The 25,714-nt window shown below is 38.0% G+C and overlaps 1 long non-coding RNA gene across 3 annotated transcripts in view; it reads left to right on the plus strand.

Moving 5' to 3' along the window:
- Nucleotides 1-15,163: 15,163 nt before the first annotated feature.
- Nucleotides 15,164-25,714, plus strand: part of LOC109146321 — a 40,364-nt gene continuing 29,813 nt past the window's right edge. For 2 of the 3 annotated variants that reach the window (XR_005601855.1, XR_002048283.3), the window contains exons 1-2: nucleotides 19,450-20,472; nucleotides 21,060-21,151. This is a non-coding gene — a long non-coding RNA (uncharacterized LOC109146321). Of the gene's footprint in view, nucleotides 17,104-19,449; nucleotides 20,473-21,059; nucleotides 21,152-25,714 lie in introns of those variants that run through there. The other variant, XR_002048282.3, reaches the window with a different exon arrangement.

Below are 25,714 nucleotides of genomic sequence, written 5' to 3' on the forward strand. Positions count from 1 at the left end.
GGATGTTGTATTGAATCTGGGCCACAGTGTACTTCTTTCCTTTATCCTCAGTATTGCTGAGGGTGACAGGGCAGAAGGCTCTCACTGAGATCTTTTCCAGTTCCATCAAATGCTGGAAGGAACATTGAAAACTACTATAGAAACATTTCCCATTAGTCTCTGTTTGAGGATAAAATTGAGGAAGGACAGACAGGGAAGGATAAAAGAGAAAAATAACAATCACAGGGCTGGTGCCTTTGCAAGCTGAATGTGAGGCATGTATGAAAGGATGCTTGCAATGCCTGTAATCAAACTAAATACAAAATGTCAGAGGAAAAGCTATTTGCTACTCTACAGACTAAAAGAGTTTCTTCTTTTATTCACGTGTGTGTAATGGCAGTAATAATAATTTGACACACATTATGGCAAGGACTCTGTCTCCATTATTTTCACATCATATCTGCTGCTGAATAAAGAATTTAGCATCCTTATCCTATAGTTCCTGTTGACATTAGACAGAGGACAGGAAATCTGCTTCCCTAGGTTCCCCCTTTCTGGCTGGGGTCCCTTCACCTTGCTGTGAGCACCCCCCTTGATAACCCTTCTGATGGAGTGAGAGAGGAACTGCACTTCTGGGATCCAGGACCAAGATTCATTTATTGTCTCTTTCACAAGCGCTGGGTAACAACGACTCCTCCATGGAACTGCCTTTTTTTTTTTATTTTAAAGAATATTCAACCCTTGCAGGGACCTAGCCCCAAGTTTGTAACTTTTGCTTTAAGGATCTCACGGCTTGCAGAGATTATAACTTCTGTTCTGTTAATCATACGGATATTTGTCATACTGATGTGGCAGACAAGAGTGTGTTCTTTATGCCCCAGTCAGGTAAAGTTTTATCTTTGATTTATGAGAAAGTCATAGAGTAAAGATACATCCTAAATCTATTCCTCAGCTTTATCTTGGCCCAGCATATGGCAGTATACTTTTAGATAGGTTAATCAAAATTCCTCAGGCATTTTAACCTGTCTAATAACAAAATCATTAATCTTGTGTCTGTAAGATACTCTGCAGATCTGTTATCACCAGGCACACATCAGCTATATGACTGCCTGCACTTAGTAAGCAACAACAGTGCATGAATTTTGTTCGCAAGATTTTTTTTCCAGACATATATTCATCTCATCTGATCTATGTTTCTTGCTGAGATTTCCCAGTGCTAGGTATTTCATTGACAATAACTGTAATAAATCTACTTTTTCAGCAGGAAAATTTTAAGTATTAGTATTAAAATGCTAAATTATGCTAAAGATTGGGATCAAAGTTATACCTTGAAAAGCAAAATAAAGTTTTATCTTTCTGTCAAGAAAACACGTTTCTATAACCTACTTAATTGGAAATAAGTTATTAAACTGTTAAGTTATGGATTAATTTGCATATACCTTCCCTGGGTATGGGAAGTGTGCTTAGCTACATACATAGGTGTATGCATAGCTACATAAATGGGTGTATGCATAGGTCCATACATTTTCATATACCTATGTAAGGCATTCATGGACATGAGGGTGCAGGTGTGTAGGAGTGGTAGACTCTGGACACATTATCTAACATTTTAAAATGAACAGAAGCAACCCTTCTACCTTGAAAATGTCTTAAAATTTGCATTCTCTAAGCATTGCATCCATCTATCAACCAGTCTGCAAATATTTCACTTTCCCGCAGAATCCAACAGTGTCAGGTTTGGAACTGGCATTTGTGTCTCCCTGCTAAGCTGTGAAGTGTGCACTTTTCCTGACACGGGCCTTCCTGATCACAGAGAGCTGCTCCTTGGGATCAGGAGTGGGGTAACAGCACACACGTGCTCGTAGTTGCTCATATTAAGTCGCTGTTCCCCTCTATTGATTTTAGGCTGACTTCTAAGCCAAGGAGCTGAATGAAATCATTTTGTAACACTGCCTTAGCTAAAATCCAGCCAGACACAGAATAAAAAAATCAAAAGTTTCTGAGATCAGCCTCATGTGCTAAGCTGTGTCATTTATCTTCCTACTGGCAGAAAGTCTATTACAATGCTGATGGGCAGGGCCAGGTCATCAGTGTTATCAACCCTCACACATCAGGTAGAGATGAGGCTGAGGAACTGTGTTTCTTGTACAGAGGGCTGGCAGGACACTTGATTCAATACAATTAGCAAGGAAAAGAGTAAGGTGGCCTTTACACCTCCCCTAACCTAAGACATGCTGTAAGTGCACATCTCAAGACATTTTATAAAATATTGTGGCCCTTTATCACAAACGGCTTATAAAAGCACTTCTAGTGAATTTCAGTCATCATGAATTCTCTAGAAGTCAACAGGCTCTGTCGTATTCAGTTCCTCTGGAAGTCTTTAGTTTTCTATCGTATTATGTAGAAAGGGAAGGTTGGAAAACAAATATAATTGAGTTGTAATTGTGCACATAAAACCACATTTACACATCCAAGTATATTCCTTTATATATTCAAACATTCTCAATGCATTTCCTTTAAGACTGTCAGTTGTTCCGCAGCCAGCTTGTTAAATTAAACTCAGGTTACAAAGAGAAAGGCAATTATCTCTATCAAAGGGAATTAAATTTAAAAAGGACTGAATCAGACACTCTTAGATTAATGTGGAAATGCAGTAAGTGTTTACAATCTTTGCCCAAAAAAGGACCAAATAAAAAGAGTAGTGTTGCTATCCATCCTTCAAAATAGATCTGTAAAAATTGAATTTTGGATTGGTGTGATCTAAAACAGGTTGTATCATATAGTTGCCATCTATCAGCTGCCAAACACCTTCACAATTTAACCATCATATAGTGATCCTGATGAAATAGCTACCTGGAAAAAATGATGTCCTTTCACAAAACTCTGCAAGGAACTTCAGTGAAATGGTTGTATAGTGCTTTGCTGAGAGGAATCTTGCAAACACCAGTTCAAACACACATTTTTTTAAATGCCAAGTAACCAATTTCAATAGTTCCATTTCAAAAGGGTCTGTGTTGCTAAATGCAATTTCATGATTAAATTAAAAGATCAGGAGGGAAATCATCATGGTAGATCAACTATGCATATACAATACAGTACGTATGTCAATGTGTGATTAATTACACACCAATATAATATAACAAATGTATGGTTAATCACATCACTTACTGTAATCCTTAAATTCTTACAATAAATTTAAGATTCTAATTATTTTATTAAGTAAATAATTTTCAGAAACCCTGACAGAAGAGGCAAATTCTTGTTTTGATTATATTGTAATCAACCTAATGATACTTCCTTTACACATCATTAAGCAATAATTTATGGTGCAGTGCAAACTAACCAGATTAATCCTAAGAATACCAAAACCATTTACCTATTTTGAACATAATGCATATTCCTGTGGCCTGAAGAGAGGAACTGAATTTCTAGCTGATGTCTTAAACATAATTTTTAATCCGATTTTGGTTTTTACCTCCCTGTATATTCCCCATACACTTCCTCTTCAATGCAGAATGCCAGAATGGTTGGAATTGGAAGGGACCTCCAGAGATCATCTGGTCCCACTTGCCTTTTGGCTGTGCCCTTCAAACAGCCACCATACAGTTCTAATCATATCTGTAGCACACTTCCAGCATCTATCAATAATTTAGCTATTTCTTATAAACTATTTAGAGATCAAGTCCTAGTACAAAATGGAGCCAAAAATACAGCCTTTTCCTCACTGGAAACACAGTTCTGAGAACATGGGCCCAGGTACAGGACAGCTGGGCCTTGGGCTCAAGCCAAGGACAGGTGAAAGACCTTTCAACTATCCCAACATGCGAAAACATTCAACATCTGGATCTCAGAAGGATGACAACCTGGCAGTGGAGCACATCCACTGCATGATCTAAGTAGCCTGCAGTGCAACATTAATATTTTACTGGGGAATTTAACTGAATATTATGCTTAATTGACTCTATGGAAACACACTAGAGTGGTGCTTCATGTACTCTGTTGAAATAAAGGCACTTCCTAGATTCCTAGATTGCCTAGTTTGTGCCTCTGATACGTTAGTTTGGCTAAAATTTTGGCTGATTTTTCCAGAGTGAGAAGTAGAAATACCAGAAATGTATTAACTCATTTAATTTCACTTTACTATCACTAAAGAGTCCATCTGTTACACTGGCTGATTTTAAATCTCCTGCATCTGGTAAAAGAGCAGAGCTGTTTGATCATGGATGTCTCTGGGTTACACATTTCGTGCTTTCTGTGTCCCCTGGCATCCCCCCAGGGACAGTGCAGTGGAACACTGCTTCCCTAAAGGAAGCTATGCAGCTGGATATTCGTACCTTTTTCTGATGGAATAATAGTTCCTATTTGTTCAAAATATAATGTTTTGTTTGTTCTGACTATTATGGAAGTGTACTTCAATGGTTTACTCACCCTTTTAATAGGCAAGAATTAAATTTTTTAGCAAGAAAGGAAGTCTGGCATTTGTTCAAAATTGAGCATATATTGGTACATGCAATAAAATAAGACTCCACCACCCTCAATTTCTATTCCTGTTTAATCATTCTTTCACAGAGGGAGTGCTGGAGTAGGATTAACTTCCAATAATTATCAGCCAGAGAGAAAACTCACAGACAGGCTGTGCCTCAGAGCATAAACTCAGCATGTAAGATACATCCAATGTAAATATTATTGGGCGAAGTGGTGGAGAAAGCTAAGGGTTGGAACAAACCTAATGTATTTGTTCAATATACCAAAAAATGTAAAACCTCCTTTTCTTTCAGAAAGATAACTGCTTTTAACACAGGACCTCTTCAGAAAGAGCTGAAGGATTTGAGAAACATGGAATAACCATGTCAGTTTTTTCTTAACTGCCTGTCAGTATTGAGGCAGTGATTCTTATATTTAGTTGAGCAAGAGTCTTGCATGTAGCACAGCATCAGAAGAGGCAATTTGTCATAGTGTTGAAAGAAACAGCTGATATTTGCAATGATGTATTTTTGCTTCTTTTCATGTTTTAAATGTTAAGGAAAAATCTGACCATTGCAACCACACCAAAGGGATTTTTTAGACTGATGTAGCAATCAGTTGTTAATTCCCATTTCACCTTCAGTTCCTCTTGCTTTAATTTCACTCAACACTGCTTGGGGGGAAGAACTGGCTTCTTAATAAACTAACTCTGTGAATCTTTTCTACATCTACTAAGAAAATACTGCTGGTGCTGCTCTGCTTTGTACAAAATATTTAAATGTTCCCAAAATAGGAATTTAGACCCAAGCCTTCACGGTCAGTATGTTAACCAGCAGATCAAATATCATTTTGATGCTCTCCTGAAAAACAAAGATTTATAAACTTAAAAGAATTGGCACATCTTTGGTGAGAGAAAGTGAAGCCCACCTAGAAATACCCAGTTGTTCAATGGTTAGGCACTGACCTGAGAGGCAAGAAACTGCACCTAGTCCTTGCTCCAGATGCAGACAGTTCTGGGCCCTGGTAATCACATACATTATTGGCTCAGCACTGCAAGCCCAAGGCACAAGCTCTCCAAGGTCAACATTTTAGGTGGCACTGATTTAGTGAACAGAGGATTAAATTTTTTATTTAAAACCATAGCACTAGTGCCACCTCTTAGAAATTTAAGTCTTTTGTGTCTTTTTATATATGATATATTTTTCAATGTATTTGCTATTTAAGAGGTCACCTGCCATTTAGTTCCTGGGTTTGTTACTGGTCTGTTTTTTGAGCTTGAGTTACTAATTCACTTTTTTCAGCTAACACAATAGATATGATGCCATTTTTCACATTCAACCATTTCTGAAAGCTAAGATACACCTAGAACTTAAAGATGTTGTTCATAAATTACAAATCCTTAGGGTTTTCCTGAAGCCTGAATTTTCTGAAAGGTGTTTTGAGTAAATGAAGTACAACATAAGCTTCAATTAACACAGAATTGCTACCAAAAAAAACCTTCAGAGAGCAAATATTTTGTACCCGTTCTCTAATCTCCATGATTTTAATCACAAAAAAATAGAATACACCAAGCACCATGCCAAACTAATTTGTCTTGAACAAAATAGAAACACATTGCTTCGGGGGAAATGTTCATTTAAATTGTTTCCATTGTACCTGCTACCTCAGGTGCCTCCTACATAATCCAACTTGGTACTTTTGCAATTAAGTCAAGTTCTTTAACACAGCAGCTTTCTTTCTTTTCTCCTCCTGTCAGTCAAACCATATTAAAAAATCTTCTACCCTAAGTCAGGTAGCCTGCATAAAGTGCTCACTTTTCTCTTGAAAAATAGACGTAGTGTGCAGCCCACTGCTTGATACACTCTGTCATCAAGTCACCTGTGTGGCATAATCCCCACTCTGCTATGTGAGAAAGGCATCACATATTCAGCTGTCTATCACTTCTTTATGGTCGTTAAACCTTTGATGGAGTCAGTGAGCCAAAATAGAATGTGAAAAATAGATGATCCTTTGAAAGCTTTATGAAAGGGTACCAAGACATGCAGTGGTTTAAAGAAAAGTATAGTGTGTAAGTATGAAAGGAAGAACAGGTATCACAAAAGGGGCATGCTATTTTTACTTTCCATAAAAATAACAACCTGCAATTTTGGTTATATATTAATGAAGATAACTTCTCTGCAGTGTAATGGCAAATTTCTTGTAAACTTTATGCAAATGAGTGAACTTGAAACAACTAAACATCGTTATTCTACTAATTCATTTAAGCATTATAGTGTAAGACAGAAAGCTCTGCCTTTCTTATCTGAAGGAGGAAGAGAGCAAAATTCCATCTTGGCTTTCTTCATTCAATTATGCACATATACCCTCTATTGACCACATATATAATTTTATATATCTGTATAAATGCACCCTTTATTCAGATCTATGTCTACAGTTATTGCATACCTTAAAAAATACAAAAATACAAACCCAGTGTCATAACAAAGACTGTCTTTCACTATTTAAGAGGCACAGCATGACCTTTTCATGAAAGTTGTTATTAATGTAACTGAGAGAACTTTGCTTTCCCAGCTCCTAAAGAAAAATCCCCAGAACATGTAATTTCTTAAACATTCAGTTAACTTTTGCCTTAATTAAGAAAAGAGATATTGTGTGCTCCTGGATTTGAGTTTCCAGATGCATATTTTACATGGCTTTAGCCATCTTTCCCTGCAGCCTTGAGGACTAGAACATTTTCCTTCCTTATAATGAAATCTGAGATTCATTAATTTCATGACTGCAGAATTTGTCATAAAAGTAGATTAGTTGTGAGGCTGCCAGCAAAACCTTGAGAACTGGCCATAGTGGCACAGCCCAGTGTACTCAGAGTGCACTAATGTACTCTGGCTAATGGACCAGCTGTGGGCCTCCTACATCTTCACAGGCAGACCCAGCAAAACCTTCCCTCCAGCTGATTATCTCACTTGGGTTTTATTCTGGTATCACCCCTCCAGTCAACTTATTAATCGGTGTTTGCTAACCATAGAGCGAGTCCGCAGTAGGAAGCGGGACATTGAGACATGTAGCAGCAACAACTGTAAAAATGCTTGGCGTTGATGTGTCAATCCATGGATATTTGAAATAAGAATTGAGCAGAACATGTTCTCCTGATACTCACCAAAGGTCAGTATTTTCAGAAGTAGTAACTGTAAGACACTAGAAAATGGAGACATTACACTTCAACTATCTGCAACTATGTTTGGGATTCAGGTAAGATGATAAGAATGAAAAGAAGCATCCTTTATCCTTCCTCCATAAAGACCCAGTTGAAAGGTGATGCCATAGTCATGTTTTTGACTTAAATATCCTTTTACCACAAAACAAATTACACATTAATTAGTGTCCACCAAAATACAAATACCACTTGTGAGACAAGTATAATATACAGATGTCAAAGATGACAGCTACTTTCATCTTAATAGCAGAGTTGAAGCTGACATGGAGAACCCATGAACACGAGCATAGTTAAACCTAGGAATGGCCTTTGCCTATGTCTCTTGAAAATCAAGACCAAATTTCTGCAATTCAAGGCAGTAAATAGAGATTATTGGAGATTCGCTTCAAAAACACACTTCTGATCGAACCCTAAAATGTTGGAGGAACTCTGTTTCTCTTCTTGCATAAGGAGCTCAGCAGTTTTTATCCATAACAATTAAAGGAGTATTAGAGAAGGAAATCAAGAGGATGCATTTATTGCTTGCCCTACTGCCTACATTCAAGCAAGTAGTAAGTAACAAGATGATGCCATGATGATTTTTCGCCTTTTCTTTTATACCCCTGTTATACCTTTTTACAACTTCTGTATTCTTAGTGCCTTTTGCCTACATTCTTGGACTTGTTTGTCCAGGTAGGAGAACAAACATTTTAGAAGCTTCGTAGTTAAGGATCAATATGCCCCAAGGTCCTCTCCAGAACACATTCTGTAAACTACGATAGAACCATCCAGGGGAAGGCTCCTTGGGGAGGGGGGCTCACTTGAGCCTCTCACTGGGGAATCTTTGATAGATATGCTAATTAGTAAGACCTATAATGTTATGCCAGATCTTTGGTGGGGTGTGCATTGTGGTGTGCATTTCGGTGCATTTGAGCTGGACACAGTGCACCTAAGGATCCTTAAAATAAATACCAAGGTAAAATCCTTTTTTCCCTTCTAACCATGTTTGATTCTTGATTTTAAGACCAGGAAAAGACATCAAAGAGAAAAATAGTTTTGAAGGTGGATGACAGATTCTCTAATACATATTTTCCTGCAGTCACCATCATTACAGTGTATGTTTCATTTCCTCATTTTTTGGTATACATGTTTTATTAGGAGATGTGAGCATTTTTCTTCTAAAACTGTGTGAAGACATGCATGGACGAATTCATAATACAGCTGGAGTGTCCTTTCACACCGCTATATTATGTCTGTTTGGTCATGCGTGTAATGACTTTGCTGGAAACTGTGTACAGTTTGGTGGTTTAACTGACATGTCCAAAGCAGGCAGAAAAAAAGGAAATAAAGGTATTGAGCTAAGTGAGAAAGTCCCCAGTGTTATACTTTGGAGATGAGAGGAAGCAGACCATGTAACACGGGAAAATGAGAATGTGGAGGCAATTGCACACATGACATCTACTCTAGGTACAGCAGACCCCATTCAAACAAGTAGATTTGCTTGTCATTAACAGTACATAACAGAAGTATTTTATGTTACTTTTTTTTCCCACTTCTCCAAACACGGTGCAGTTGATAATTGTGTGAAAACACAGGCAGCTACACTCTTTCTCAAAACCTTCTCTGTTCAGTGGCAATTAGTTCAGTTCTTTAATTGAAGCAATCATCCTTGATTTATCTAAATCTGAATTAAATATTCAGTCATTAAGAATAGCTCCTTCCTCCAGCAGTGGCTTTCTTCTCATGGAGAGTTTTTGTCACTGGGTTTCACCCACATCAGTCATGGCTTGTTGCTCAGCAGAAATCCTACTCTGTAGATGTAACAGCAGCCAAAATATCTGATTATTTCATCTGTATTATATTCTTTTCAGCCACAAAAAAAACACCCCAGAAGTACCTCTTTTCATGCTGCTAATTATATACATACATGCAGAAATGAATAAGCACTGGAGTATGAGGAACACACAGCAAATCAAAACAAAGGAATGGGTCTCGTATTCCTGTCCCTTTGTTATGAGTTTGATGTGAAAGTAAGAATTATACGGTCTGATATGTGCTTTGTGAAAGTCATCACTATTGTACATTCATAAAAATACAATTATTGCTTTAGGCTGCCACCAGTTTTAACTCTGTAGTTCTACCATCTCATACAGTTAGAGAGATGGTTACAGATTCACAAATCTAGAAGGTCCATCCACTTTCTTGAAGCCAGGATCTACTATCCTTAGGCCATTTGTTGCACATTTGTCTGCTGACTACTTCTGATGGTGGGGATTCCTCCACCGTCCCAGGCTATATACTCCAGGGCTTTGCTCTCCATCTGGCACAAAGGCTTAATGTGTAAGCCAAGTCTTCTCCATCGCAATTAAAGACCAACATGTCTTGTCCTACTCTTAGCAGAGACAGGACTAAAACCTGTTATTAAACCCCACTTATTCTCTTCCTAATTACTGCAGCCCCTCATATACTGAAAGATTGTTTTCACACCCTTTCCTCTCTTTCCCTTCTATTCAGTCACTCCTGACAAAAATATACCCTCTAAGGCACCAGCCCTCATCCCTCAAAGATCTTGCCTCAGCTTTGTACAACTAACTCATGTGTTTCTTAAGTTTGGACATTCAACGAGGAATACTCTTTTTCTTTTTTTTTTAAAAAAGCCCACCATGTGCTGAATAGAGTAGGAATCTTTTACTTGCTCCACAGATTATACCCTCAGTTATCCATTACCTTACAGTGTTCACCTTGCTCACTACGACATGACATTGGTGACCCATAGTTAATGTGAGAGTCAAAGGTTCAGATCTTTTCTCTAGAAAAATGCCATTTCCTTAAAGCAGCAAATGAAACTGCCCTTTCACAGCAAAACTTAAAGTAATGGTAAACCTAAAATGACCTCTTCCCAGACCTAAAAATTTGCACATGGAATTTTGTATGCAAAACCAGAGGCTACAGTAGAAACACTTGCATGTTTTTATTGGCTTTTGAATGGCAGTATTTCTGACAAAAGCTTGTGCTTGAAGTTTTGCTTTTATAGGACTAGAATATATGTTAAGGCCTTTTTGAAAGCCCAAATTTCAACACTGAAAATCTTGCATAGCAAGTACCAAGTCACAAACTTTGGCATTTCGAAACTGATCCGTAAGGAATGAAGCTGACACATGAGGAATGTATGAAGGCAGAGAGAAAAAGGCAGGGAGTTAGAAATGAATAAACGGTTTTCAGTTTGAATGAAGGTCTTACTGAAAGGAAACAAAAAATCAGTATTCTGAAGGCTCAGAAAAGGATCATGTACAAGTCTTCAGCTCATCTCTCTTGTGTTAGCAGTTTTCTCTTTTGGAAAGGTCTGCTCATCCTGCTGCCAGAAGGGGCCTTGTAGATACTGCCAAGATATGCAAATCACACTGAGGTGCTTGAGTAAAAGCGTTCTGATAGCCCCACTGCTTCAGCAAGGGAGCTGAGCAGGGAGATGAATGAGGGGCTCTGCTCTCAATTGCAAGCACACTTTGCTTACAAGCTATGTGCTGTTTACTGATCTGGGCCCAAATAAATTCCCCCATTGGCTCTCTGATGGAAATGATTACCAACTTGCAAAATTTTCTGTTGATTTTCATTTCTTTGGCTTTATTACTTTGGTGTAATCCTAGGGTCATCTCAGCAAAAAGTGTGTAGGTCAGTTCCTAGAATCTACATCTATTTTTTCATTCACTTCTAGTGCTTCTAGGAATAAAAGGCTGAAAACAAATTTCAAAGAAATTAAATAAGAAACTTAGTAGTAATTTCTTGTTAGAGAAATTTTATACCATGAAGATTCATGAAGTTATGTTTCTGCAACTGTTTAGTCGTTAGAATGATAAGATACAAGTACAGTGCTCTGTTGCAGCTAAAGAAATTTCTGCACACTATATCTCATCCACATAATTTTTTCCTCCCCTTCTAAGTCAATATCAGTTAAAGCTGAGATATAATTAAGGAAAAATATGAGATAACACTTCTCTGCATTTACAGCTAACTACATGGAAGAACTTCAGTGGCTGATAGAAACAATTCCTGAGCAATAAATTAATTAATCATATTTCAGAAAAGGAATGTGATTTTTTTTGATGCTTGCAGAAATGGTAGTAATCCAAGGACTAAAGTCAGAAGATGACAGAGTTGTTTATTTCAGCAGTGACAGCAGCACTGGGAATAAAGTAAATAATTCTAATAAGACCTCTGACTGCAGAATCGCTGTCATAGTGTTCCATAAATATACCATAGCTGTAAAAATACTGAATTTATACTCTGTAAAAATTCCTTATGAATTGTCTCTTCTACTTAAAGTTTTCCCCAGCGTTAGCATCACGCTTTCTTGTGGGCCTTACCAAGAGGCATAAAGCCCTCTAATTCAGTTCGAGCATTACCAAAAATTTGGCACAGTGAAGTTTGAAAAATGTGTTCAATTGTCACATTTTCAGGGCTGAGCTGTGCAGAGTCTGAGACAGTGAAATCCCTGATAGCTTTAGGAATACAGGAGAATAGAATTTGAACTTCCAGAAGAGATCCTGCTCAGGACAGGCTTTCTGGACTCACTGGGGCAATCAAATTGCAGGAGCAAGCTGGCAGTCTGTCTTCTATAAGCCTTGGCTGCCAGGCATCCATCAGCCCCAGCTCTGCTCTGTGCTGGCTCTGCTCCCTATGTCTGTTTGTGCCAGGGGGTGGGTGTTGCAAGCTACAGCCTACAGCCAGGCCCAGACACCCAAAGGCACATGGCCATGTGTGCAAAAACACGTAGCTTGTGATTAATTCTGTCTGTAGTTGAGATAAAGGCAATGGCCAGACCACCAAGGATAAGTGAATTTCCATGGGTCTCACCAAATTCAGTGTAATCAACCACAGTGGGAAGCTGTAAGGTCACAATTGCTGAGACTTGATGGTAAGGAGAAGATAAGTTAGCAGCTTAATGGATCTGCCTTCTTCCCAGTTACATCAGTAAGTGTCTTTAATGGTCTTTAATAACCAAGGCATCTGCTGTAGGTAATCATGGATGGTGCTTTTGAAGAACAATGTCAATCTAGCACTGCTCTGAAAATTGAGGACAAATGCTAAAGCTTTAAGGTGTCTTCTTAATCCACTAAAGAAAGAAGGAAGACTCCTAAGTACTTTCTAGCCAAGGCAGAAATACTAAATCATTAAAGGTCTGTGTTACAAGGTTTTACATATTATTAGGTTGTAGCAGCTCTGGGCATATAAGACCATATTGTGTACTGTATTGTTGTTTAAATATACATTTTCTTTATCATGTCCATCTGATTCTTCTTCTGTATCCATAATAATAGTAGTAATAATAGTAGTAAAAATAATCCTTACATTATTATTAGAAAGAGGATGAGCAACCTATTCATTTGGGATCAAGACATGAATAGTCATGGGAGAGTTTATAAAACATTTCCTGGTGTTATTACACCCACTCAAGCTCCAAGGAAAATGATCATCAATATTTTGTACTGAACACATATCAGTTGCCTTGAGGACTTCACCGTTTAAATTTTTTAACTACAGAATTGCAAATAATTTAAGATCAAAAGAATTATATTAGCATGTAAATTTTGTCTTTCTGATCAAATTAATAATAGCAAAGATAATTATTCTGCTTATGAAAGAAAGATAATTGACCTGCTTATTAAAGATAATTGCCTCTGAAGAACAGCTAATGCTATATTTATTAAGTAGGGAGAGTAAGCACACATAAGGATTAGTAGTGTAATAAACCATATATAAAGTGGTTTTGTGAGAAAGTAATGTAAACATACTGTGTTCATTTGTAAGATTTCACTTTTAAGATTTCCAGATTTTTGTAATTGATGAAACTAGAATGCATATTTGTATAATAGTTTGAGCATATTTTATTGGATCTTTCACGTTTGTACAATATTTTTATTTAATAATAATACTCTTTAATAATTTGTTTTAAAATCTGAGTTGTGTCTTCATCAAGGAAGTTTGACCTTCCACTTGATCATCTATTACCTTGCTGAAAGGAAGGAAAACTTTTGAAAAAAATGGCTGACTTAGTAGGTCAGGAAATTCATCCCATTGCCTAAAAACACAGTAATAAAAAAAGAGAAAAACATCTACTAGTGTACACCTTGAAAAAAAGCTTATTATTCTAATGAAAAGGAAGAAAAAATTATCAAGTGTCTGTTCTTCCAAAGCTCGTTTCCAGCCTTGCCAAGCTCACCATCCCCGCTGCAACCCTCTGACCGCACATAGCAGACAGAGCTGCTAGGGAGAGTGGCAGTGTAAAATGAGGATAAATGGCTGACATGCAGCCATTCGTGCAATATTGGAAAATGTTTTCTTCCAGCAACCATTTACAAAGTACAGGGCTGGAAGTGGGCAGAAAGCATGTGCATTTGGGAGAAGTGGAGTTTTGTAAAGTGCTGCCACGCAGCTAAGGGCAAAGAGAGCACCTGGTGCTAGGCCTAACAGGGAGCTAACAGGACAGTCACCATCTTCCTCACAGCGTGACATGAATGGGCAGCTAAAACCCACAAATTCTGAGGGCTTAAGATGGAGTTGTGTCTGTGGGGACCTTGGCACCGTGCCTGGCCTGTAAGTACCAGCGAGGGTGAGCTGTGTGTCAGTCCTCAGCTCCTGCGCTCAGGCCTCCTCCAACAGCACAGACCTCGCCTGGTTTCCGTCAGCCTGTCTACGCAGACGAAAGCAACATCCTTCCAAGGTCAGCGGGCAGAGCTCCTGGAGTGCAGCCATTTGTCTGTACAGGTGTACAGCTGCACACAGTCAGGGTGTCTTCCAGCAGGAAGCACAGGCCACTGTTAATGGAGCCAAAGTGGCTCCTGAAGGGGAGCTCTGTCTGTAGTGAAGCTCATGCACGGCTCCTTGCACCTTAAGCTGGAGGTGTCTTGCCTCACTGGTCTGTTTAGGGGTTTCCTAAAATGGATTCTCCAGACGTGGCATACCCTGCCACGTAAGGTGCGGACAGCAGAAGGGAACCGCTAAGCACAATGCTTTCCCTGGTTTCCAAGCATCCTGTGACTCTGTCACCCTCTCAGTCCAACACAGTGCAGCTCACAAGGAGAGGAAAGGACAACACCTTACCTGCAGTTTTCTGCTGTCTCATTCCAGCCCTTTAACCCTGTGTCCAAATATCTCCCTGTATTACTTCAAATATAATCTCTTTTACCTTCACAAAACCTTTCTGATCTTCTTCTCACCCAACCCCACATTCCTCATTTGGTGCTGGGCTTCTGACTACTGCCTCTGAGCACGATCCCATCTCCAACATCTCCTGTTACACTTCAGTAGAAGCATTTGCATGCCTTTCCCAATGCTACTTCTCACTTTAGGAAGGCCGCAGACACAGCTATGCCATTCTTCCCCTTTAACTCCCTATTTAAATTTTTTCTTTGTCTAGAAGCTAACAAAGCAATTAGCCACAGTTATGCTACAAGCATGCTAGTGGCTGTCAGGATGGCTGATCTGATAACACTTTTACTTATATAATTTTCCTCTTTTTTCCGTCCTCTCTCCCTCAAGCACATCATGCACTGTCAGCTGTTGTAGATTTCAAGCATAAGTCATTTTTTGAAGCCCAGTTTTCTTTAGGTTTTTTTCCGTGCCTAGCACAGTCAGGCCTCTAGTGGTAACCTGCTCTCCTCTACTACTCAAATACAAATTATTCTATTTGGAAAAATGTTTAAAATATGCCTAATATTGAAATAATTCATTCCTTCGCAGTAGCAAGTAATTAGCAGATCTCCTTCTCCTTCCAGATTAGTTATATTATTTCTCAGGAGCCTGATAAGAGATGCTGATGAGGTACAAAAGAAGGTAAACTCGTCAGTATTTAACCCACACAACAACATTCTAAGAGAGAATTTGTCAGAGTACCAAATATTTCTATGTTGTGGGAATTTAGTTATGTCTTGCCTGCTTCATGGGAACAGTAACCTAGATACAGAGCATGACACTGATAAACATAACTCAATATTTGGCATGTTCTGAACAGCTGTATTTCAGAGGAAATTATTCGAATTTGTTTTTATAGATCATAAGCCTGAAACTAAATTACAGCCATGAATTTTGGCTCAGCAGAGTTCTCTGAACTGCAACAGCAAAGTCTAAGATAAAGTCTGGGGTTTTTAGCCTCCCAGAAAATAGAATGAAACTTCCCTTTCTTCTTAAAACAACAAACCAACCACTGTATGTTTCACCCTATAGTAACATTTTTAATTATAAATGTTATTTTTCCATAGAGTTGGACTAAGTGAAAAAGTGGTCTGGGTTTAAAGGAATTGCTACAGGTTGGGAGCAAATGAGAAACAGTTTTGTTCAGTTATTTTATTCATGTACAAGTAAAAGAACAGATTAAGACTGATTTAATGGGAATGTGTCCACTTTATAAAAATTAAATGTGACTGCTTCGCACTTTGTTTCCAACCACTTGAGATTTTTCTGGTGAACATTGAACTCCAATTTTCATGAGCAAATACAACTGGTAACTCTAATTGTAGAAAGCATAGCTTCCTTTTTTTTCATCATCCTTGCAAGGAAAATATCTTCAAGCCTCTCTAGTTGATAAATGAATAATGAATTTAGCTCACTGTGACTCAGCAAAGGGAAAGACACAATATGAAAATCTCAAAAGTAGTACTAAATTTTTAAATCAAACATATCCATAACAGTTGCCCACCTATAGATGCTGTAGATTAGCACTTGAGTCACGTACTAATCTTGAGTATTTACAACTTCCCAAGCAAAATAGTAAAAGGAAAAGCTAGATTTGAAATTGTTGTTTTTATCAATCGTTTCTTATTCTCCTGCAGAATCACAGCACCACAGGAAAAAGGGACTACACCACAGAGACACAAACAAGTGCAGAAATCAGTGCTGCTTTGCTTAAAATTTTTGATAGTATCACAAAGGAATTTCCCACATATTTCAGTCTGACACAATCTTATATTTTAATTTCTAAATGCTTGTGAATTGCTGCATACCACTGTACAAACAAAACCCACTATATCCTTAAATGATAATTAAATTATTTTAAAATTTAACACACTTCCTGGATCAATTTCCTAAATTCAGCTGAGCTGCACTCAACACTGAGCTTGCAAGGAAACAGAAGAGAAAAATTATTTTTGTTATCTTCACATGTCTCTGCTGGTTGTAAGAGTGTCTTTGAGAGCCCATTCATTTCAAGGTGCTTCAGATTTCATCTGTAACATCTTTGTTTATCTCCATCAATTATACATTTATCAGGCTGAATAAAAAATTCAAAGAAAAATTTTGTTCCACTCTATTAATGAGTTTTCAGCATATCTGATACAAGTTATGTAGTGATAAAAGCTATATAATCATGCAATTAATTATTCTCTTTTCTTCCATAAATGATGCATAAGATTTTGTTACCAAGAGGAAGGAATAGTCCTCTAGTCATCGAGACATTAAAACTATTAGGCATTCAGGTGAGAAAATGTATACTTAATTAGGATTACTGCTTGAACTAACAAAATACAAGATATTCAAATAGTTGGTATCCACTATAACCCATCTGTAGTTTTTTTTCTTGTATGATCAAGCCCAAAATAATACTAACTTTTTATTTCTGGCCTTTATTGCTTTTTATCTGGAAATGTGGTACACCCTGTTTAGATTTAAAACGAAATTGTACATAGTCACTTGTCATCTTTCTCCACGTTTTTTGCTTTGTTTCACATGGCAGTTCTTAAGACTGAGACTTACACTTGGGAGAGAGTGGTGAGTGAAGGCTGAAACTTCTTAGGGTTGGTTAGCCCATGCCACCCAGACTGGAAAGATACAGTGGCTCTGGTTGCAAGGTAGAAACTGTGCATGCCAGTGAGACTGCAAAGTTGTAATGTAGGCTAGAAGTCAATTCTTGTGCTGATATCTACTAACAAAAACTCACCCTCTCTTCAAGAATCCTCCATTTCAGTGTTTTACTACTTTGACACCCCATTTGATAAGTTCTTACGTATCCTTGTCCTGGTGCCTTGCTTAAGGAGCCTGAAACAAAACAGCTGGAAAGAAAAATAACTGCCCAGAGTCCTTCCATGAGCACAGAAGTACACTTTATTTTCTATTTCACAAGACACTGCATTGCTTTTGCATGCAGCAGAATCTCATTCTTTTGTACTTCATTATTCATAAATTGGGTAAGCCACACAACCCATGCAAAAGTTAAGTTCTTCCCACATCCAGTAAAAAAAACTCAAAAGCAGATGCTAATGGGATGCTTTAATTTCAGTAAATCATTGGTTTTGTGGAAAGAAAAGTCGTGACTTTCACCTGTCTGCTAATAATTAAATTTAAAACTGAATTGCCACCATTAATTAAAGCTAAGTCCCATATTCCACGTATTTCAAGATAACTATACTGTTACGTTCCTCAAGAATGCACTTTCTTTTCAGAGAAGCAAGAGTTATAATGCTGCCAAATAAATTTCTTCACCTTCCATGGGGAAGTATGTAAACAGTGAAATGGAAAATGTTATATAAAAGGAAATGAATCAGCCAGAAAGAATATATTTTTTTAATTCATCAGCATGAAATTATACTAATTTGGAACCTAATCAAGTCTGTGCTATGAGCACAACTAAGGGTCAACACGGTATCTCCTTCAAGATGGATATATTTTGAGTATTTTCAGTTTAAATAATTCATTCCATTCATAGCGTCCAAGGTCAGCATAAAACAACTTTTCTGAGTAATAACTAAGCAGAAACAAATCATAGATTGTTTATATCTTAATCAAAGATATAAACATCTATCCAGATATTTAACAGGTTCTGGAGAACTGCTCTGTGTTTGCTCTCGTTAACTCATTTGAAACTCAGAGCAGCCTTAGCCTAGACTAAAAATTAAACTAACATTTCAGAAAGTAACAGATGGGAAAAGGAGAGGTTTAAACACAAAGCTAAATGCCACTGCTGGAAATCAAGCACCACCAGAAAGAACAAAAAGCAATTTATTCAAAGGACTAAGTCCAGCTACTGAATGGCAAGAAACTCATAAATCCTTCAGTACAACATTAAAAATTAAAACATCTGCTTTATTATAATTATTGCAAACACCCAGATTTAGTGCCAGCCATTCTTTTTATGTATAAGGCCATCTTTCTAATCAACACAAACGCAGCCCTGCAGATGTGGCATGCACTCCAAAGTTTTTGTGCTGTTTCAAATCTTGCAGAATTTTGATACACTTGAGTTAATTTGTTGATGAATATTCTGGCTGCTGCTTTTCCTCCAGCTTCTCTCTGTGGCCATACTTTCATATGGGAGGTTTAATGTCAAATTAAGGTCAAATTTTTAGTCTTACAACAAAGCCAAAGATGGACATTTTGACATATATTTATCAATTGCAATATCATAAAATAAAATTAAAAGTAAAGCACAAAACATAAATTCTAATCTTGCTTACAACTGGCTAAATGGGAGAACATGAACTTGAAAAGATGCATGGAGGAAATAAAAAGAAAACTGGTGATTCAGAGTGAGCCTAATTCATCACAGGCATGTGTAGAATTGGCTGCAGTTCTAGCATTTAATTAGGACTCTTGTCCTCAGGAAAACAAATTGAAAAATATATTTAAGCCAATCCTTCAGTAGACAGGAAAATAAATGTAAAAATATCTTTAAAGTTATTAACATTCAACTTTTATGTATAATTTAATAGGGCAAATAAGGCAATTTACATTGACATTTTGTTTTACAAAATATTTTCTTTTAAAGTATTATGCTATTAATATTGTCATTAATTAACATTGTCAAATAAACTTATGATGTAGTTAGCTACCACCAGCCAGCCTCCTATCTTATTGAAATTTCTTTGAACATATCAAAATTAAAATACAGAACACAACTGGGATGATAAACCTTCAAAGGCTTTCCTTAGTCTGGAATATATCAGGAAAAGTACCAGGAGAGCTGCTCATCACCAAAATTCATTCAATACCTTTTACTCCAATCAAAAAAGGATGAGACTATTCTGAAAAAAAATAGCTTTTTTGGGTTTTTTATTTCAAAGAAGGATTTATTTGAAATTGTCCTTGTTTAAACCTATTTGCCTAAACCAAACTAAATACCTTTTCAGCTGTCCTAAAAATCTCAAGCCCCTCTTCAAATCTTTTCACTGTCTTTCTTTCATCCACTGCATTAGATTTCATCTCTGTGGATGAAATCCCATTCCTTACACACACACACGTCCAGGTGCTCTCTTCAGTGTCAATAATCCACCTTTAACTCAGTCTGGGTGGTTTAATCCTTTCCACAGAACATTTCCTACCAACGTATAAATCTTGCTTATGTCCTTCTCTTACCCTGCATGTGCTGACCATACTCATCCCTTTCTTTCCAGTTTATTATTTCTCTTAAAAAAACCCCTTTCCTTCACTTCTCTCCAAAGAAATGCCAATCTAACAAAACAGTGAGGGTTTATAATAATGACTTTTATTAGAATCACCATTGTTTATATGGTTACACCTACCCTTTACAACTCTTTAGTCCACAAAACTCCTAAGAGCCATGGCTCAGACAGGAGCAATCAGTTGCATTTCTCACACTATGAGATAGCCTTGGGTACTGCTGATCCAGTCATCCATCAAAGGTCCCAATTCATGTTGACATCAGCCACAACTTCCTGACCTTGCGCAGTGGGTTTACATCGAAGGATCACCTCTCAATTAATGCTTCATACTTTCTATGGCAGAAACTTGCTGAACCTTTTGACATGGAAAACAGATGCTGGACCTCACTGAAAAGAGTCATTGCATTTTAGGAACAATGTGTTCATACATTCCCACACTCCAAATAATTGGTAAGTCTGTCAGAAGTCTTCAGAAATCAGTCTGACAGGCACATGCTACTTTGTCAATGTACATGAATTTTCCTTACTACTATGCTCCAATTTACTCATGTGGTATGCAAGGTTCATCAACACCAGCTGCTCTCTACTTATCACAACATTAACAAGGCTCTTTCCAGACTTTGATCCAAAGAGTGGAGGCTAAGCAGCAAATCCATTTATGCAATGAACCAATTTCTGTCTAGTTATCTGTCCTTAGGTCTGCCACCACTGTTCCAGGCACAGCCAGTTGCACGAGAGCAAATGTGCTCAACATCATGTCTTGCCTGATGCCAATACTGGCTCCTGGAGGCAAAAGACCATATCAATTAATCTGTTTGTTTCAGCAGATGGATTGCGTGCTACTCTATCTTAGTATTCAAAGCAATTTTACTTTGCCTGCTTCACAGTTAACTCAGAAAATGTGTGCTGGTGGGTGATTTATTCTTGCATGTGACTGAATAACCTAACCCTTCATTTGAAAGAGGTTTTAGGCTGTTAATAGGGAATATATTTTCTATATAATCAGAAATAACACCTTTTTTCTCCTTCATACTTAGGCTTCAGCTTACAGTGCATTGTGTTTCTTGATTGCATCTTTTGTATGCTGGTCTTTGTGAGACTTCACAGAGGAAACTGCTCTTTCTGTGAGGTGAGTCGCTATTCAAAGAACAGTTTTGCTAAATAATATATGCATTTCTTGTTGCATAGCATTTTTTATTCAATAGTTAGTCTACATCAAAACATCACAATCCTTTCTGTTATATTTGTTCTCATATTCAGTGCACATTAGTAACCCTTTCAGTGATAAATATTTTCCACAGCCACACACTCCTTGCTCACTCTGGCTGAGATTCTGCTGCCTTTCCTTTTGCGAGCACTGTAGGTAGTGTAGCAGCATGCAGTGTGTAACACCTACTCAGCTTTCTAGAGGACCTTCATTCTTTCAAGGGTTTGCAGATTTTCCTCCAAAGCTACATCTCATATCCAATATCCCTTGGGAAGCTGCTGCAGGGACTCCCAGAAGTTTTTCCCTTGGTGGAGTCCTTGCTGTCCACTTCACTTCATAGTGTGGTCTCTAAAAGATGTTTATTTCACTATCCATTACATTGAATGTGGGTCAGTTTAAAACAAATTGTTGTAACAACCAAACTGGAATGTAGTCAGCATTTAAAGGAGGGGAAAAAAACCCCAAGCAACCCAAACCCACTCCCCTTCATTCCTTCACACCCTCCCTACAACACCAAAACAAAAAAAAACAAAACCCAAAGAACCAAAACCAAACCAAAACCAACAACAAACATGTAAGAAGATTTGTTGGTACATGGAGCATCTATGCCAGGGGTGAGTGGCAGGTGAGTATGGCGGGAAAATGAAATGTGGTAGATGGCTTGGATGAGGAAGTCCATTTTCATTTATTGAATGAAAGTCCTTGCAGCTGAACAAGGTGTGTCCTCGAAAGTATTTCTGTGTCCAGAAAATATGAGGAAAATACATCTGTCTTTATTATTCTGGTCCCCACACTGACCTTCTAAAATGAGATTTTCAAAATATCACACTTCTAAATGAGAATAAGACGTAGCAGCATAAAAAGGCTTCCTCTGTGACAGAGGGAGAAATGTAATGCATAAGAATTTACGAGTGCAAATTGGCAGTTCAAAATAAAATATAGCACATATACTTGAATTTCTAGCTTAGGAAAGGTTAAAACCCAAAATACCACCAACTTTTTCTAACAAATAGTTTTCATTTGCTACTCAGAGTGTCTTTTAGGAATTCTTCAGAACTGTCAAACAGTTATCTCCATTGGCAAGTACCTTGCAAACATATCTTCACTACAAACTGGGATCCAAATGACATCTACTTCCCATTTTTGTCAAGTACCCAGACTGGCAAATTCCATAGAGATCAAGGAGGCAGACAATGTTTAAGATTATGTCGTTTCGGTGTGTGCACATATTTTCCTATTTGGTCCCAACAGATTTCCTACAAATCTCAATCTTAGAGCGTATCTGTTAATGAACCATAGGGTGAAACTCCCCTGCCGATCTTACAGCTATGAAGCAACAAACCCAGTCTGACACAGTGAATCATAATACTTAGCATCTGAAGAGGTAACTAAAAAGAGAGATGTAAAAGTCAGAATCACATTTACAGACATTTCCCCCTCCTGCTTCTCCAACTGCATCAAGAGTGAAATGATTTAAGGTCAAATTCTCACCAGGCAAAGCAGTGTATGCTCAGTGCAGCATGAAACCACCATCCTTATTATCACAGAACCCACTTAGAGTGAAAAAATGAAAAATTTCAGTAAGCACAGCTTTACCAGAAAAAGAAGAACTAATTCTAAGAACATTCATGGCTGAGTGGTGCTACTATAAAGATGGTGCCTCAACAGAAGCAATGCCTCCTTGGATCAGTTCATTGTCTCCCTTATCAGTTACTTCAAATATCTTGTTATTTACTGTCAAATATTACCATTTCTTTTCAGCCAACTAAAAATTAACTTAAGACTACTTCTTGCAACCAGTAAACACACTTACAAATAAAAAGTTTACCAATAAAACTCTCACAAACGTGAAAGTCATCATTATTCTGAGGGTTTACAAAGGAACCACTTTTGCTAATCGATTTTTACTATACTCTTCGCTATAATGGATTCACTGGCATTTTTTTTCCTTCTGTGAACTCTTTGCTCTCAATTCTTCCTGTGCTTCGTGGGATCTGTGTGGATGTGAAGAGCATGCACAGCCCCTGGCCGAGTGCTAATGTACACTGGCAGTATTCATGAAGGAAGCAATAAACTATGCCCACCAGCTTCCCCAGAGTCTGTTGCAGAAGTCATCATTTTTTTAATGTCAGCAGAAAATGGTGTTTTGGGCAGAGTAATAAATTCTTCAGTTTTGTGACTTAGAACTGAAACATGCTTTATGAAGACTTTGGTCCACGTTTGAAATTTATACTCCATTTTTTTTCCACTTCAAATTTTCTGAAACTTTGGCATTTGAGAACAAAATTCATCTCCCCTCCTGATCTGATATTAGTCATTCATAATTGGTTGGAGTGCTCTAGAAGGAGCCTGGGCATTGTTGCACCTCTGTCTATGCCAAGGGCTGAAGAGAAGGGTTCTGGCTCTGACATTACCTGGCAAAAGATGACAAGCATCTGACTGCTCCACCACCAGTTTGAAGTGTGCTGGAACATCTTGTTTGTGTCCTTCTCCAGACTGTTGGCTTGCCACCTCACACGCATCAACATTGGGATACCCAGCTGCTGTGCCATCTTGGGCCCCCAAAAGGACTGTCACACACCCCCAAGCTTAGGACCTTCATTTACACTCTCCAAGACCCATGCACTGCTTTCAGACGTGGATTAGCATCTCTGACTTGTACAAGGAAATAAAGCAATGCTCAAGCTCAGACACTGCAAACCCAAGATACCCAGTGAAGGTACCAGGATGTTTCAAAGGATCTGCTTCTTCAAATCCTTTCCTGTCTTGCTATGATCCACATCTTATGGTAAGAATGAGCAGCAGTAATATCCTCATTTCAATGGTTGCTCATTCAGGGGAATGGCCTTGTTAACAACTTATTTTTGCAGAAGATAACTATAATAAAGAAGCAGTGTAATTGAAACAAAAAAAAAAGTGGTGTGATGCTTCCATGATTAAATAAGGTCATATGATTTAGAGTTAATCCATTCTCCCTAGAACACCTTTTCAAAGCTAATAGATTAATTTATATGTCCAGAAGTTTATTTTGCCTTATATGATCTGTGGATGCTGGTGGTTTTATTTGATTGTTAGCTTTTTAAGTGAGAATTTAGGGTATTTAAATAAAACATGATATTTTTTCTAGGAGAAAAATGACTTTACTTTAAAGATTAACCTGAAACACTTTTCTACTCTTTCATTTTCATGAAGGGGTCAGAGAGTCAGGCTCATTTGTAAAGTAATCCTGGACAAAAGAGGAATCCCAGAGGTTTAATTCAGTCTTTTCTTAACATCACTGGTAGTCGGACCAAGCCCTGTCCTAGATGAGCCATGGAAGCAGACCCTCACATTCTTGTGCCTCCAACAAAAGCCTTAATACAAGAGAATCAGCATCAGAGTATCACAGCAGTGACTTGAGCATATAGAAATCCTGGATGCAGCTGGAGATATGTATAAGAACAAAAGACACAATATAAATTAGTGACTTGTGCAAAGCACCTACGGGGACTTGTCCTTCAGTGAATGCCGTTTCTGTGGTTCATGCAGTGATATTCATAAAATATTCTGAAGGTTATGAAAGGGCCAACATTTTTCCTGTTGTTTTATCTTGCTTTCACATGATTAATTACTGCCTACCTGTTAGAATGTTGGAGTGGCAGCAGCTCCCGAGGGAAGCCAACCTCAACTGGTTGAATAAGCACTTTCCCAGACTGTGGCAAAGTGGAAGCAAATTGTGTCTACAGCAAAAGTGCCTTCTGACATACCATCCACTTTCAGACTGAAGAATTTTGCCTGCTTCCTCCTCCTGTGAAGTGTCAGGCTGCCCCCTCAGAAAATGTGGATAATAATTAGGGCAAAACCTAAGCAGAAATTGTCCTGTGCTGAGTCAATACCACTCCACTCAGGAAACCTTGTAACCCCCCAGCTGCAGCGCTGGCTCTGTGAGGACGAGAGGGATAAGGTGACCTGTAATCTCCACCTCAGTGCAGTGCTGCAGTTTGCAGGGCTGGATGGCACTGGGCAGCCATGGTTACACAAGTGTGGGTGTCCCTGTACGTCACCTCAAAGGCTTCTTGGGCTAGCATGAGAGGCTGCCCAGACTCAGATTTCTCCTTGTGGGCTCAGCTGCCTGATCTCACATGGGAGAGGAATGTAGCCAGGGCAGTAAAATGACTTGTGTTGACATGGTAGTATTGCTAATAATATCTGAACATGTGTGTATGATTTTCAAGAGAAAAAAGAGAGAGCCTTTGGAGGCCAGACATATTTTAGCATATTTTAGCAGGTACTGCTAATTTCCTTCAGAATTACACAGTAATCGCAGTACCTTTTTTATTGCTTTGAAGATACTTATCTTAATACCACTAATTCTTACATAATGATTTTTTTATTGAAAAAGTGTTTGTCTAAGAATCAACACCATGTATTATTAAACACTAAGACTACTCAACTTTTAATTATAATACGGCATTGATTAAATTAACTCATTGATTTTTTTTTCTC

This window comes from Corvus cornix, chromosome 4, assembly GCF_000738735.6.
Source record: "Corvus cornix cornix isolate S_Up_H32 chromosome 4, ASM73873v5, whole genome shotgun sequence".
Taxonomy (NCBI): Eukaryota; Metazoa; Chordata; class Aves; order Passeriformes; family Corvidae; genus Corvus; species Corvus cornix.